The 14,785-nt window shown below is 41.3% G+C and overlaps 1 long non-coding RNA gene across 1 annotated transcript in view; it reads right to left on the minus strand.

Annotated features, from left to right (window-relative positions):
- Positions 1 to 14,785, minus strand: part of LOC307174955 — a 110,099-nt gene that overhangs the window by 88,616 nt on the left and 6,698 nt on the right. Inside the window, exon 3 of the long non-coding RNA XR_013824217.1 lies at positions 8,810 to 8,900. This is a non-coding gene — a long non-coding RNA (uncharacterized lncRNA). The remainder of the gene's footprint in view (positions 1 to 8,809; positions 8,901 to 14,785) is intronic.

Below are 14,785 nucleotides of genomic sequence, written 5' to 3' on the forward strand. Positions count from 1 at the left end.
TGAAGAAACAGTAAACACATGAGAGAAGTATGAATTCCTAAAACCAAAGGGAAAATGTAGGGAATGTTCCCGCCCACCATCCTGGACAGAAGACTAGAATTGGTGTAGAGGTGGAGAAAGGGGAGCCTTGGGCAGCAGGGAGAACTAGGTTGGTGGAGAACTTTTCATCTGCTGTTCTTGTCTCTCCCTCAAATTGAGCAGACTGTTATGGGCCTGACCCTTCAGCACAGAAGTGGGCAGTAGCAGGGTCCATGGCAGCTTCTCCTGATATTAGCAACACAAAGCCCCACTGGGTGATGGGGGAGAGTTCATGAAAACAGGCTGACAGCCCTCAGGCAATCACTCCCCTATACTCCCAATCAAATCACAAGGATTGTGGACTACATTGTTATTTCTTCCTAAAGGTTCAAAAGTGAAAACCTCAGGCAAAAGAGTGACCAATGGAATGGTATCAAACAGGGACTCTTTAAGGGTTCTGTGGTTCCTGAATTCTCATCTTTAAATCACTGATTTCAGTGTAGACTAGGGCCTGGCCTTAGCCCTCCCCCAATGCATTATCAGACCTGCTGGTTGATGCCCCAAGGGAAAACAAGATGACAAGCCCAAAGCACTGGACAGCAGAGAATGACAAGCATAAGCTGAGCCACACCTGTCATCTGAAACAGAAGTGTTGGAACATAGGGACCCGGAATCTAAAAATCCTCTTGAAGTAGGACATAAGGAGTTAATAAGAGAATATGTTAGCAATATGATATACAAATAAGAAATCACACACAAAAAAGAACTAGGTGAAAATATTAGGCATGAAAAATAAAATAGTTGAAATAAAGAACCTATTAAATGAAAATAGAACAAGTGAAATAGAATGGATGTAGTTGAAGAAAGAATTTGTAGACTCAAGCTTGTGGATGTCTCACAGGAAAATACAAAACATAAAATACAAAAGAAAAGCCTGGAAATGTGGATGATAAACATAGAAATGCCAACGCCTAGGGGTATTAGTTCCAGTTGGAGAGAAAAATAAAATGGAGTGGAAGAAATTTTTGAAGAAATAATGGAGAGTAATTTCCCCCAAATGACCTTATTTGAAATGACTTATAAAGGGCCAAACAAAAGAGATAAGGCGTACCAATCCCTAGGCATAACAATAAACTTTGAGAATAATCAAGACAAAGAGAAAATTCTAAGTTTCCAGAGAGAAAAAACGATCACCTCCAAAGGAATGACAAGGAACAGATATCAAACAGCTACACTGGATGCTGGAAGACAGTGAAAAATAGTTTAAAAGTACTGGGGAAAAATTACTTTGAATGTAGAATTTTATATTCAGCCAAATTATCATTCAAACAGGAGAAAGTGATGGGAAAAAGATTCCCTGCCTTCAAGGGCTCAGAATGTTTGCCACACAAAAAGACCCACATTGAAAACACTTTTGGAAAAAGTCCTTAAATAATAAAAGGGAAAGAAGTCAGGCAATGCTGCCAGAGATATAGGGTAGGGAGGGAGGAGAGGCATCAAAGAAAAATAAAAGGATATAAACAAGCCCAAATTTAAATTATATACATTCTAGCCAATTTCCATGATGGGTATATGTGTATGTGTGTTTGGGAGGGAGGGCAGAAGGATAAGTGAACTGGGCATGAGAGTAAGTTGAAATATAGAGCTTCTTCAGTTATGTCGCAATAAACCCACTGTACATTGAACTGTAAATCGAAAATGCATTTAGGGGCTTCCCTGGTGGCGCAGTGGTTAAGAATCCGTCTGCCAATGCAGGGGACACAGGTTCAAGCCCTGTTCTGGAAAGATCCCACATGCCACGGAGCAACTAAGCCTGTGCACCACAACTACTGAGCCTGCGCTCTAGAGCCCGCATGCCACAGCTACTGAAGCCCGTGCACCTAGAGCCCGTGCTCCACAACAAGAGAAGCCTTCACAATGAGAAGCCCACGCACTGCAACGAAGAGTAGCCCCCACTCACCACAACTATAGAAAGCCTGCACGCAGCAACGAAGACCCAGTGCAGCCAAAAATAAATAAATTTTTAAAAAAGAAAAGAAAATGCATTTAATACAACTAACCTACCAAGCCTCATGTCTTAGCCTAGCCTACCTTAAACATGCTCAGAACACTTACATTAGCCTACAGTTGGGCAAAATCATCTAGTACAAAGCCTATTTTATAATAAAGTATTAAATATGTGATGTAATTTGATGAATACTGTACGGAATGATTGTGTGGATATGGAATGGTTGTAAGTGTATCAGTTGTTTACCCTTGTTATCTCCTGGCTGACTGGGAGCTGCAGTTGCTGACATTGCTCAGCATAATCAGCAAACTAGTGGCTACCAAAGGGAGCCGGTTGGGAGGAGGGGCAAAATAGATGAAAAGGATCAAGAGGTACAAACTTCTAGGTATAAAATAAATGTTAACAAGGTTGTCATGTACAACACAGGGAATTAGTCAGTATTTCATAATAACTTTGTATGGAGTGCACTCTATAAAAATATTGAATGAGTATGTTCTACTCCTGAAACTAATATAATATTGTAAGTCAACCATACATAAATTTTTTTAAAAAGAACCAAACTTTAGGGCTTCCCTGGTGGCGTAGTGGTTGAGAATCTGCCTGCTAATGCAGGGGTCACGGGTTCGAGCCCTGGTCTGGAGGGATCCCACATGCCGCGGAGCAACTAGGCCCGTGAGCCACAAGTACTGAGCCTGCGCGTCTGGAGCCTGTGCTCCGCAGCAAGAGAGGCCGCGACGGTGAGAGGCCCGCGCACCGCGATAAAGAGGGGCCCCCGCTCGCCACAACTAGAGAAAGCCCTCGCACAGAAACAAAGACCCAACACAGCAAAAATAAATAAATTAATTAATAAACTCCTACCCCCAACATCTAAAAAAAAAAAAAAGAACCAAAGTTTGAGGAACTTTCCACTTTCTAACCCTCTAGAGTCCTCTAAAATCTCAATGAACTAGAATTTTTCACCTTGATACAACCTCAGAAAACCCGAGATGAATTAGCCTTATCTTTCCTGCTACTAGGAAATGAAATCACCCCAAAAAGATAAGATCTGATAAAGAGAAAGCTCCCTAAGAGGGAATCTTGCAGGTATTCTACTTTCTAAGGGAAAAGTAACAACACAGCAACCCTCTGAGAGAATTGATAAATAACAAGTCACATTTCAATCTTTTATTGTAATGGGTGTTTCCACTTAAGAGCAAAAGGCAGCAGGGTGTAATGGAATAGCACCCTAGGCTTTTTTTTTTTTTAACATCTTTATTGGAGTATACTTGCTTTACAATGTTGTGTTAGTTTCTGCTGTGTAACAAAGTGAATCTGCTATATGTATACATATATCCCCATATCCCCTCCCTCTTGAGCCTCCCTCCCACCCTCCCTATCCCACCCCTCTAGGTGGTCACAAAGCACTGAGCTGATCTCCCTGTGCCATGCAGCTGCTTCCCACTAGCTATCTATTTTACATTTGGTAGTGTATATATGTCCATGCCACTCTCTCACTTCGTCCCAGCTTCCCCTTCCCCTTCCCCGTGTCCTCAAGTCCATTCTCTATGTCTGCATCTTTATCCCTGTCTTGCCCCTAGGTTCATCAGAACGATACTTTTTTTAGATTCCATATATATGTGTTGCACCCTTGACTTTTGAGTGACAACTATGTTCAAACTGTTACCCAATACTTACCAGCTATATTACCCTAGATAAATCTCACGTCTTTGAGTCCCAGTGTCTACTCCCTTCTTGTTTTGTTTATTTCCTTTTATCTCCATCTCCCTGATGCCCCCACTTCCAGGCAACAATTCCAAGGTGTTTGCTGTGCCTGTTCTTGGAAAATGTACACTGCTGTTTTGTGAGCAAGTATTTCTGATTTAAATGAATAGTAATATATATGTTGCCATATGTCAATTGCTACTAAACTTCGGCATCTTGAGAAGGACTCCTAGGACAGTGTGAGTTTGGTAACTTAATCTGATTTCCAGTTAATTTTTGACAATTTGCCAGAAAGAGCTGAGTTGCCCACATTCCCTGTTGCTCCCTTGGAGGGGAAAAAAATCATCTCTAAGACAGTGTGAGAGCCAACTGGAACTTACAAGGCTTTTGAACAAGACAGGAAACAGTAGAAAAAGAAAGTCCAGGCTGGCCAACTAGTATAGCTCATCTTGGATGCCTCCAAAAATCTGTCTTAACTTTGTTCAACTTAGCCAGAATTGCATTTAACTACACAGGATATAAGACCAAATGATGTCTGTGGTCAACCCGTAATCAGAATGCTGGAACGGACTACAGAAATCTTCAGATAGACACCCCCCACCATCATTTTACACTGGGAGAAATTGTGCGCCTACAAAGAAAGGTAACCACCAATGTCACACAATCAATTTGCTGTCAGACCTGGGTCTCTGACTCCTTGCTATTTCACCAAGCTGCCTGTCAGCATATTGGATGAAACATCCAAAGTAATGTTCTCAACAGCATGGCTCACCTCCCAAATATTTCACAAATATTATCCAAGAAAGATGCATTAAGAGTGAGAGTAGTTTCCATCATTGTTGTTAGAGGCCCTAAACCCCTACATCCTGTTCATGTTACTGGCGCCTGCCTTTGATACTGTATCCATAGCAATGTACAAATATTGTAAACATTCTGCAGACCTAGGGATGTTCTTGCCATTGGTTAAAGGTGCAGCAGTAATACGTTGCACATGTACACCGAAAAGGTTATTTATAGCATTTATGAAGCTTTAATGTCTGCATAGCAAAAGAATTTGCTGGGCTTATGTTCTGGGTATTACAGAATATTTCCTAGGAAACTGAAAATAAATATATTATGAAATTTCAATTTTGAAACATATTTAGTATTGTCCTGGCATCCTGTAATGGCTGTTGCAAAACACACTGTAGGCCAGAGACAAGCATTCCTTCTGTAAACCCATTATATCCTTTGAATCTGCAGGAATCCCACAGAATGTTGCTTCTATGTTAATAATAATAAGAGTAACATTAATTGAACAGTCAGTGGGTGGCCAGGCGTTATGCTTAGAGCCTTGTTTGCATTTTTTCATTTAATCCTCACTTTAACCCCTAGGAGGTATGCCCTGGCATCCCATTTTCCTAATTAGAAAACTGAGGCCTAATGAAATTAAGTAGCTTGTTAACAATCAGAGCTAGTGAGGGGTAGAACCAAGAGTCAAGAGATAGCTGTGACTCCCACACGTATGTTTGTTGCATGTGTGTTTGTTGCCTATTGGTTGTAAATTACAGATGCAACCATAGCATAAAATCTCTCTTTGGCATCCATATATTCACAGTGAAATATTTTGCTCTGTGAAATACATGTTTAAAGTGGACTCCACCATCTAAATCCTTGTGTAGAAATCATTTGAATTCTACTTCAAGTAAGCAATCCATTCAAACATCCCTTTGAAATGGCATCTGGAAGGAAAAGATGTTTCCATCTGAACATGAGTCTAACCAGGGACTGGTTAGAGAGGCCTCCTCTGAAATCACTGGAGCTTGGCCTTTAAAGATCACAGTGATGCTTCCTGATTAATTCAAGAGGGGGAGGGGAAGAGGCCAGATCAGGAGCACAGAGCGAGTGAGCTGGGCAGGAGGGCTGATGCTGTTGATGATGCTATGAGGCATCATCCAACGTCAGGTCAGTGGCACTGAGGGCTTCTGGGGGTGGGCGTGGCCAGGCCCCTATCCTGATCAGGTACACATGCTATTTTTCTGGAATCACTGTGGGGAAGATAGCTCCATTCAGGACAGCTCTAACTGTCCCCAGGGGTACCACTTCTGGTGTGACGATACATCCAGACTAGGGGGAGCAGGTAGGGAAATGGGCGTTGGCCTTTAGGGCCTGTGAGACCAGGCGTATTCAGACAGCATCAGGATGGAGACTAAGAGGCCGGTGGGGCTAGTGAGGGCTGGGCAACCAAAGGGCTGTGCTGAGGAATGGGGCGGAGCTGAATCATCCCAGTGACATTGGGGTGCGGGGAGGGGACTGTCTTGGAAAATGCAGCAAGGAGAACTCAGCCTTCATCATTTGGAAGTTCTAAAATAGAGGTTTTTATCCCAGCAACCATGAGTGAGTCAATGAACCTTTAACATTATCTGGGATCCAAAGAGACCCAGCAACAGACAGCCTGGGCCCTCCAGGAATTGTTCTTTGGGGAGAGTGGGGGGCATTGGTGGATGCAGTATCAAAGCTCTCAGATGCACTAAGGAAAATGGACTTAGTGAATGAGATTGGAAAGCAGGGGACTTGCCTGGTGGTCCAGTGGGTAAGACTCGCGCTCCCAGTGCAGGGCGGGGTGGGGGAGGGGGGCCTAGGTTCAATCCCTGGCCGGGGAACTAGATCCCACAGGCATGCTGCAACTAAGAGTTCACATGCCACAACTAAGTATTCCACATGCCACAATGGGGATCCCGTGTGCCGCAACTACCGGCACAGCCAAAATAAATAAAAATATAAATAAATCTATTTAAAAGATTGGAAGGCAGAAGAAGGGAGCAGCTGCCACCTAATTAGCCATGCAGCCTTGAGCAAATCTTTTATTGATACCTCTTGAACTTGGGTTTCCTCATGAGGCAGTTAAACCTGAGATTTATATAAGGTACCAGCTTTAAAATTCCATAAAATTCCAAAAGCACTATCCACTCGTGAAACAATTTACTGGGAGAAGTAGTGAGCTTCCTGTCACTGGAAGTATTCAAGAAGAGTGAGAATAGCCACTTGTCTCATATGCCATAGAAAGAATTCCTATATTAGGTAGGAAGTTAAGATTTGATTTTGAGTAATAAAAACAACAAAAATAATAATAGTTGACATTGATTGAATATATAATATGTGCCCAGCACTGTTCTAGGCATTTATACACATCTCATCTGATTCTCTCAACAAGCCCAAGAGGCATGGGTACTATTAACATCCCCATTTTACAGAGGACACTCAGATCAGAGACAGCAAGTTACCAGAGATCTCATGTCTAGAAAGGGGTAGAGCTGAGATTGGAGACCAGGTTTCTCTGACTCCCCCAAGTCTTAACCACTGCCCAGTTCTGCCTTTAGCACCTGCTGCAGCCAGGATAGGTATGCCTTCTGCCAGCCTGGGCTCTGAGTACAAGGCAACGTGACTGCCTCCAACTTCATCTTCCTCCAAGGTGGGCAATTGAGTATGGAATGCAGACAGCCAGCTTGCCAACAAGGCTGCTTTCCTAAGGCTTGTGACATGAGCAGAAAGGAGCTGCCGTCGCTGCTGAGAACCTCAGCTCCTCTGGGCTCCTTACACCCGCCACTTCATTTTGCACAAGAAGAAACGAATGCCCAGAAAGTGTGAGCTGACTACCCAAGCACACACAGCAAATAAGCAGCAGAGCTGGGAAACAGCTACCTTGAGCCTTAACTTTCAGGCCAGTTCTCAATGTCATTCTGTTTTTTAGCTTGTTAACTGAAACACTCACACACACTCACACACACACACACACACACACACACACACACAACATCAGAGCTGGGAGTTGAGTTTATTTACTGTCTTACTGAGGACTAGAGCCCAGGAGGAAGAGGTATGTGATTTTGGAGAAGGGATATGTACAATCAAGCACACATCTCTGTAGAAGGTTGCTACCAGTCACAAGGATCAGATATCTCAGTTAATGATTTTAGTACTTTTCTAAGCATGGGACAGTGCAAGAATTTGGGTTCATAAAAATTTCTCCTGAAAATATGTAACTATCTGAGGGCCTGTTCTCGCAGTTTTCCCAGAGCACAGAGTGCCTCATTCCTGAGCTTCACCCTGAATTCTTTCCAGAGTGTTGCTATACGTCAGTAACTGCAGAGGCTAGTATCTTGATTCCTGTAGAACTGGATGGCAAGCAACATTCCTTAGTTGGCAAGTTAATCCCTATGACCGTGGTTGCTCTCATATGTCCCTCAGTTTTGAGATCTGATATATACACATTTTTTTCTGATGAAGGCCTACAGATCAGGCACAACAAATTAGAGATTCACAAGAGTAGCAATTATTGAAAATTAAATTCAAAAAGATACATGCACCCCAGTGTTCACTGCAGCACTATTTACAATAGCCGGGACATGGAAGCAACCTAAATGTCCATCAACAGAGGAATGGATAAAGAATATGTGGTCCATATATACAATGGGATATTACTCAGCCACAGAAAGGAACGAAATTGTGTCATTTGCAGAGATGTGGATGGACCTAGAGACTGTCATACAGAGTAAGGCAAGTCAGAGAAAACCAATATCGTATATTAATGCGTAAGTGTGGAATCTAGAAAAATGGTACAGATGATCTTATTTGCAAAGCAGAAATAGAGACACAGACGTAGAGAACAAATGTATGGATACCAAGGGGGAAGCGGTGGGTGGGATGAATTGTGAGATTGGGATTGACATATATACACGACTATGTATAAAATAGATAACTAATGAAAACCTACTGTATAGCACAGGGAACTCTACTCAGTGCTCTGTGGTGACCTGAGTGGGAAAGAAATCCAAAAAAGAGGGGATATATGTATATGTACAGCTGATTCACTTTGCTGTACAGCAGAAACTAACACAGCAGTGTAAAGCAACAATACTCCAATAAAAATTAATTTACAACAACACAAAAAGTTAAATTCTCTGGCTCTTTTGAAAATTCTAATCTAACCTTGCCCCACACAACCAAATTTACCTCTTATTGATCCTGAATCGGCATTTCTGCCCCTTTTAGGCAAATTACTTCACTAACATTGACCCAAAAGTACATATCCCAACTACTAACCTTTTTCCGAGCCATCACTCCAGTAGAATTCCCTCCCAAATCCTCTCTTCTTTATCTGGGCAGATTGGAAATTCAGGCTCAAGTGGCAACCCTGAGGAGACAGCAAGCATTTGAACATTTAGTTGACAAACTAAATTTATACCTCAGTCAGAAATGTGCAACCCTACTTCCCCCCCCCATTTAAGCTTTACAACACCATACAAAATATTCATTATATTTTAGATTTACAAAGGAATAAAATCTGCAGACTGGTTGGAACAGTTTAGAATTCTGCACTCATCTATATCTCTTAGTCCTAGGAAACTGAGTTAAAGCAGAATTGTTCCACAGCTAAGATATTTGCATATACCTTCTTTCCTCTTTTCCTTCCTTCCTTCTTCTTTTTTCTTTTCTGTTCTATTTTGTTTTTGTTCCTTCTTAGTCAAGTTCAGTGGTGTTCAAATTTTGGTTGCAAAATTCTCAATTTAAGTGTGGGGTTTTTTTTAAGGATGTTCAAGGCCTAGGTAAGTGTAGGTCACACTCTAGTTTGGGGATCGACCCTTAGCAAGATGCACTTCCATAGCCTGAGGCACATCCGCAGTGAAGAGCAGCCTTTGGAGTCCAGTGTGACCTTGGGCAGGTTTCCTATCTGTTCTCAGTCCCATTTGTAAAATGGGGGCGATGAAGGTGGAAATAGTGGGTCCCGGGCTGCTCCACCCTGATCTCTGGCACCCACTCCCTATCTCACTCAGAGGCAGTTATTGTCCTCGGCATCATTTCCTCAATCTGCATCATGGCCACCTCCACCAGGTCCTTCACACTCAGGGACTGTGTCCTATGCTGGGTCTCAAAACTCTGTTCTCCACTTTCTCAGGGATGAGGGAGCTCTCAAGAGTTTGGGGAGGCAGGGCCCAGCCCCTCTTCTCCCTTAACACTCAGCACGTTTTCTACAGTCTCCCCAGCTGGGCCTTGTTTGCTCACCTCTGGTCCCTCCCAGTCTCCCTCTCTCGTCTGCTTCCTGCTGCCCTGCTAACCTCCTGGCTGCTAACCTCCTGGCTGGACTTGGGCAAGGCCCTTTCTCTGGACCTCAGTTTCCTCTTCTGGACAAAGATGAATGTGGCTGCAACAGGAGTTGTTACTGCTATTACAAATGTATCCTGTGCTTGTTGTGAAACATCAAATCATTCAACAATGAGAATGTCTAACATAAAGTTCCCAGTTACATCCTAATCCCTGTGCATAGCAGTGATTACACCATTAGCAGCTGAATGTGCATTCTTCTAGATTTCAGCTATATACATATAAAACATATATATATAAATAAAATAGTGTATAATATACATGCACACAGACTCACAGACATTCTTTTGTTCATGATGAGATTGTATTACACACATTTTTCTGCAACTTGCTTTCTTTATTCAACAGTAAATCTTGGAGGTAATTCCATGCTGGTGTACATAGATAGAATTCATTCATTTAATTAATTAATTTATTTACTTACAGTAAATATTTATTTACTTACAGTTTTATTGACATATAGCACTGTATAAGTTTAAGGTGTACAGCATAATGACTTGACTTACATATATCATGAAATGATTATTGCAATAAGTTTAGAGAACATCCATCATCTCATATAGATTCAAAATTAAAGGGATAGAGAAAAAATTTTTTTCCTTAATGAGAACTCATAGGATTTACTCTCCAAACAACTTTCACACAATATATAACATACGGCAGTGTTAATTATATTTATCATGTTGTACATTACATCCTTAGTATTTATTTGTCTTATAATTGGGATTTGTACATTTTGACTGCCTTCATCCAATTCCCCCTCCAACCACTCCCCATGTCTGGTAACCACACATCTGATCTCTTTTTTGATGAGTTTCTGTGATTGGGTTTTTTGAACTATAACTGACCTACAACACTGTTTTAGTTCCTGTTACTCAACATAGTGACTTGATATTTCTATACATTTCAAAATGAACACCATGATAAGTCTAGTTGTCATCTGTCACCATGCAAAGATATGACATAATTATTGACTATATTCCCCACACTGTACATTTCATATTGTTGCAGTAAAAACAGAAATGACACATTTCTTTTCTGATAAACAAGTAAAATAAGGAAACGATGAACAGGCTGGGGAAATAGCATAAACAGGCCTAAAAGAGTTAAGCAATCCTAGTTATTCTTTAGCTGTTATACTAACAAACACTTGTAGCTAGACTTGTCCTTCACAAAGCAGATTACTCTCTGACTCCATATGAATCACCCTTCGCACCTGGCATTTCTTCTCCCCCTATACTCCCTTGTGGCACTCTTCATTTCAGAAAGAAGGTCACTGGCCGATAACTTCAGGGACACCAGACCCCACTGATGAGCCACCTGACACCAGCTCTGGCCATGAATTTGCTGAAGGAAAAAAATGCAAGTCCTTCATTGCTTTGAACCTTATCACCTACCTGCAGACCATGAGCCCCAGGATAGAAACCTCTCTCTATTCCCAGAAAAGGAAGGGCACAGTTCTTGAGGTGCTAGCCTGCTGTTACCCCTTTTGCCAGGCAAAGATTAAAGCCATTTTCCTCATTCCTCCAAAACTCGGTCTCCGTATTTCTTTTTGGCATCGGTGCCCAGAGAGCCAAGACTTTTGGCATCAATATCTGCCACTCATTTATTCTGCAACTGGAAGTTTGTACCTTTTAATCTCTCTCCTATTTCTTTCCTCCTCCAACCCCCATCCCCTCTGGAAACCACCTTTTTGTTCTCTGTATCTATAATTCTGCTTCTATTTTGCTGTATTTGTTCATTTGTTTTGTTTTTTAGATTCCACATACATGTGAAATCATACAGTATTTGTCTTTCTCTGTCTGACTTTTTTCACTAAGCATAATACCCTCTAGGTGGATCCATGTTGTCACAAATGGCAAGATTTCATTATTTTTATGGCTAAGTAATATTCCACTGTGTGTGTGTGTGTGTATACATACACATACATATATATCATATCTTCTTTATCCATTCATCTATTAATGGACACTTAGGTTGCTTCTGTATCTTGGCTACTGTAAATAATGCTATAATAAACACAGGGGTGCATGTATCCTTTCTAATTAATGTTTTTGTTTTCTTCAGATAACTACCCAGGAGTGGAATTGCTGGATCATATGGCAATTCTATTTTTAATCTTTTGAGGAATCTCTATATGGTTTTCCATAGTGGCTACAGATTCAATGCAACCCTTATTAAAATATCAAGAGCATTTTTCACAGAACTAGAACAAATAATTCTAAAATTTGTATGGAAACACAAAGACCCAGAATAGCCAAAACAATCTTGAGAAAGGAGAACAAAGCTGGAGATATTATGCTCCCTGATTTCAAACTATACTACAAAGCTACAGTAATCAAAACAGCGTGGTACTGGCACAAAAACAAACACACAGATCCAGGGAACTGAATAGAGAGCCCAGAAATGAACCTACACAATCTGTCGAAGGAGGCAAGAATATACAATGGAGAAAAGATAGCCTCTTTAAAAAACGGTGTTGGGAAAACTGGACAGCTACATTCAAAAGAATCAAACTAGACTACTCTCTCACACCATGCACAAAAGTAAATTCAATAGGGATCACAGACTTAAATGTAAGACTCGATTCTAGAAGAAAACATAGGCAATAAGCTCTGTGACATCAATATTAGTAAATTTTTTTTTGGATATGTCTCAGGCAAAAGAAACAAAAATAAACAAATGGGACTATATCAAACTAAAAAGCTTTTGCACAGTGAAGGAAACTATGAACAAAATGAAAAAGCCACCTACGAATTGGGAGTAGATATTTGTAAATGTTAATATCCAAAATATATGAAGAACTCATACAACTCAATAGCAAAAAACCAAACAAGCTGATTTTAAAATGTGCAGATCTGGCTAGACATTTTTCCAAAGAAGACATAGAGATGGTCAACAGACACATGAAAAGCTGCTTAACATCATTAATCATCAGTGAAATGCAAATCAAACCACAATGAGATATCATCTCCCACTGTCAGAATGGCTATTGTCAAAAAGGGAACAGGGGCTTCCCTGGTGGCGCAGTGGTTGAGAGTCTGCCTGCTAATGCAGGGGACACGGGTTCGAGCTGGGAGGATCCCACATGCTGCGGAGCAGCTGGGCCCGTGAGCCACAACTACTGAGCCTGCGCGTCTGGAGCCTGCGCTCCGCAACAAGAGAGGCCGCAAAAGTGAGAGGCCTGCGCACTACGATGAAGAGTGGCCCCCGCTTGCCACAACTAGAGAAAGCCCTCGCACAGAAATTAAGATCCAACACAGCCAAAAATAAATTTAAAAAAAAAAAAAAAGGAACAAATAACAAGCATTGGCAAGGATGTGGAGAAAAGGGAAATTCATTTATTATAACATTTCCTTAGTATACCATATGTCATCTGTGTGTTTCATTTCCTTAGTACACCATATGTCATCTGTGTGTTTCATTGTCTAAGTGAAACTGTAAAGTCAAAGGGTATACACATATAAAATTGTTGTAGACATTGGCAAATGGCCCTCCACAAAGGCTGTACAAATTTATATTCCCAACAACAGTCAATGAGGCTTACATCATGGAAGGTAGAGCCATCAGAAGAAACAAATTAGAGGAGATAGGTCATTTTAGGCCCACTGGAGCCTGAAAAGATGATCCCCAGCCCAGAGGACTGGGAGAAGGGCTGCCTCCACCAGGCTGAGGATGGGTCTAATAGTGACCGCCCCACAAGATACTCATTAGTTACAAAAGGGAAAGCAGTAATTTTGCGATGGAAAAACCTGGCAGACATCACCTTTACCACATCGTCTTTTCAAAGTTAACATCACCAATAATGAGACAGAGCAGTATCATAAGTGTCTTCTGATGTGGTGCACTGGAAGAACACAGTATCACTCATACGAGGTTCTCAACAAAAATGCAGAAACTCAAACTCTTCATGAAAAAAGTTCAAGTTGAGGGACATTCTACAAAATAATTGGACAATATTCTTCAGAAGTGTCAAGGTTATGAAAGACAAAACTCACTAGCCTGGACTCTTAAAACTGTCCAATCATGAGAGACAAAAAAAGACAGGAGCTGTTCTAGATTAAAGGAGCCTAAAGAGACATGACAATTGAATCAATGCGGGATCCTGGATTGCATCCTGGGCCAGAAAAAGAACAGTAGTGAGACAACTGGCAACATATGAATAAAGTCTGTAGCTTCTTTAATAGCATTGTATTAATGTTAATTTCCTGACTTTGATAATTCTACTGCAGTTCTTAAGATGTTAATATGTGGGGAAGCTGGTGAAAAATATTCAGTAACTCGCTGTATTATTTTTGTAAATCTAAACTTATTTCAAAACAAAAAGTTTTTTTAAAAAAAGAAGAGGGTTGGCATGATTGAGTCATCCTTCAGCCAAAACCCTTGCCAGCACTTCTGCCTACAGCACAAAGGCTGACTCTCCCGAGAGTGGCATTCGAGGCTCTCAATAATCTGGCCAAACATCCCCCCAGATTTATGGCTCCCCACTCTCCTGTAAACCACTCACACCCCACTAACCTCCATGGCACACAGTACCTCTTGCTTAGAAAAACCCTACTCATGTTCAAAGGCCCCCTTCGTAGGGCCTTAACTCTGCACTTACTTCAGGAAGCAGAGTCAGCAGCGGCTCTTACTTGGTCAGCAGTTGACTTTCTTGACTCCCTGTGTAATAGGGAACAACAAATCTGATTCCATATTGGATCTGTTTCTTTTTTTTTAACCTTTGTATTCTGCCGTTTTTGCTACAAGTTAATCACTAAAGGGATGTGGGCTATACCTTAAAGTATACATAATAGCCCATCTCTGAAAACCCTGCCTCCCATGCCTGAGGGTTAAGCTAAAACACTTTTCTTTAAGCTCACTGGAAATATCCTGACCAAGCCCACCCGTGAATGGCTTCAGGAATGAAGAAATTAA

The sequence above is a fragment of the Stenella coeruleoalba genome (genome assembly GCF_951394435.1).
Source record: "Stenella coeruleoalba genome assembly, chromosome: 16".
In the NCBI taxonomy this organism is placed as follows: Eukaryota; Metazoa; Chordata; class Mammalia; order Artiodactyla; family Delphinidae; genus Stenella; species Stenella coeruleoalba.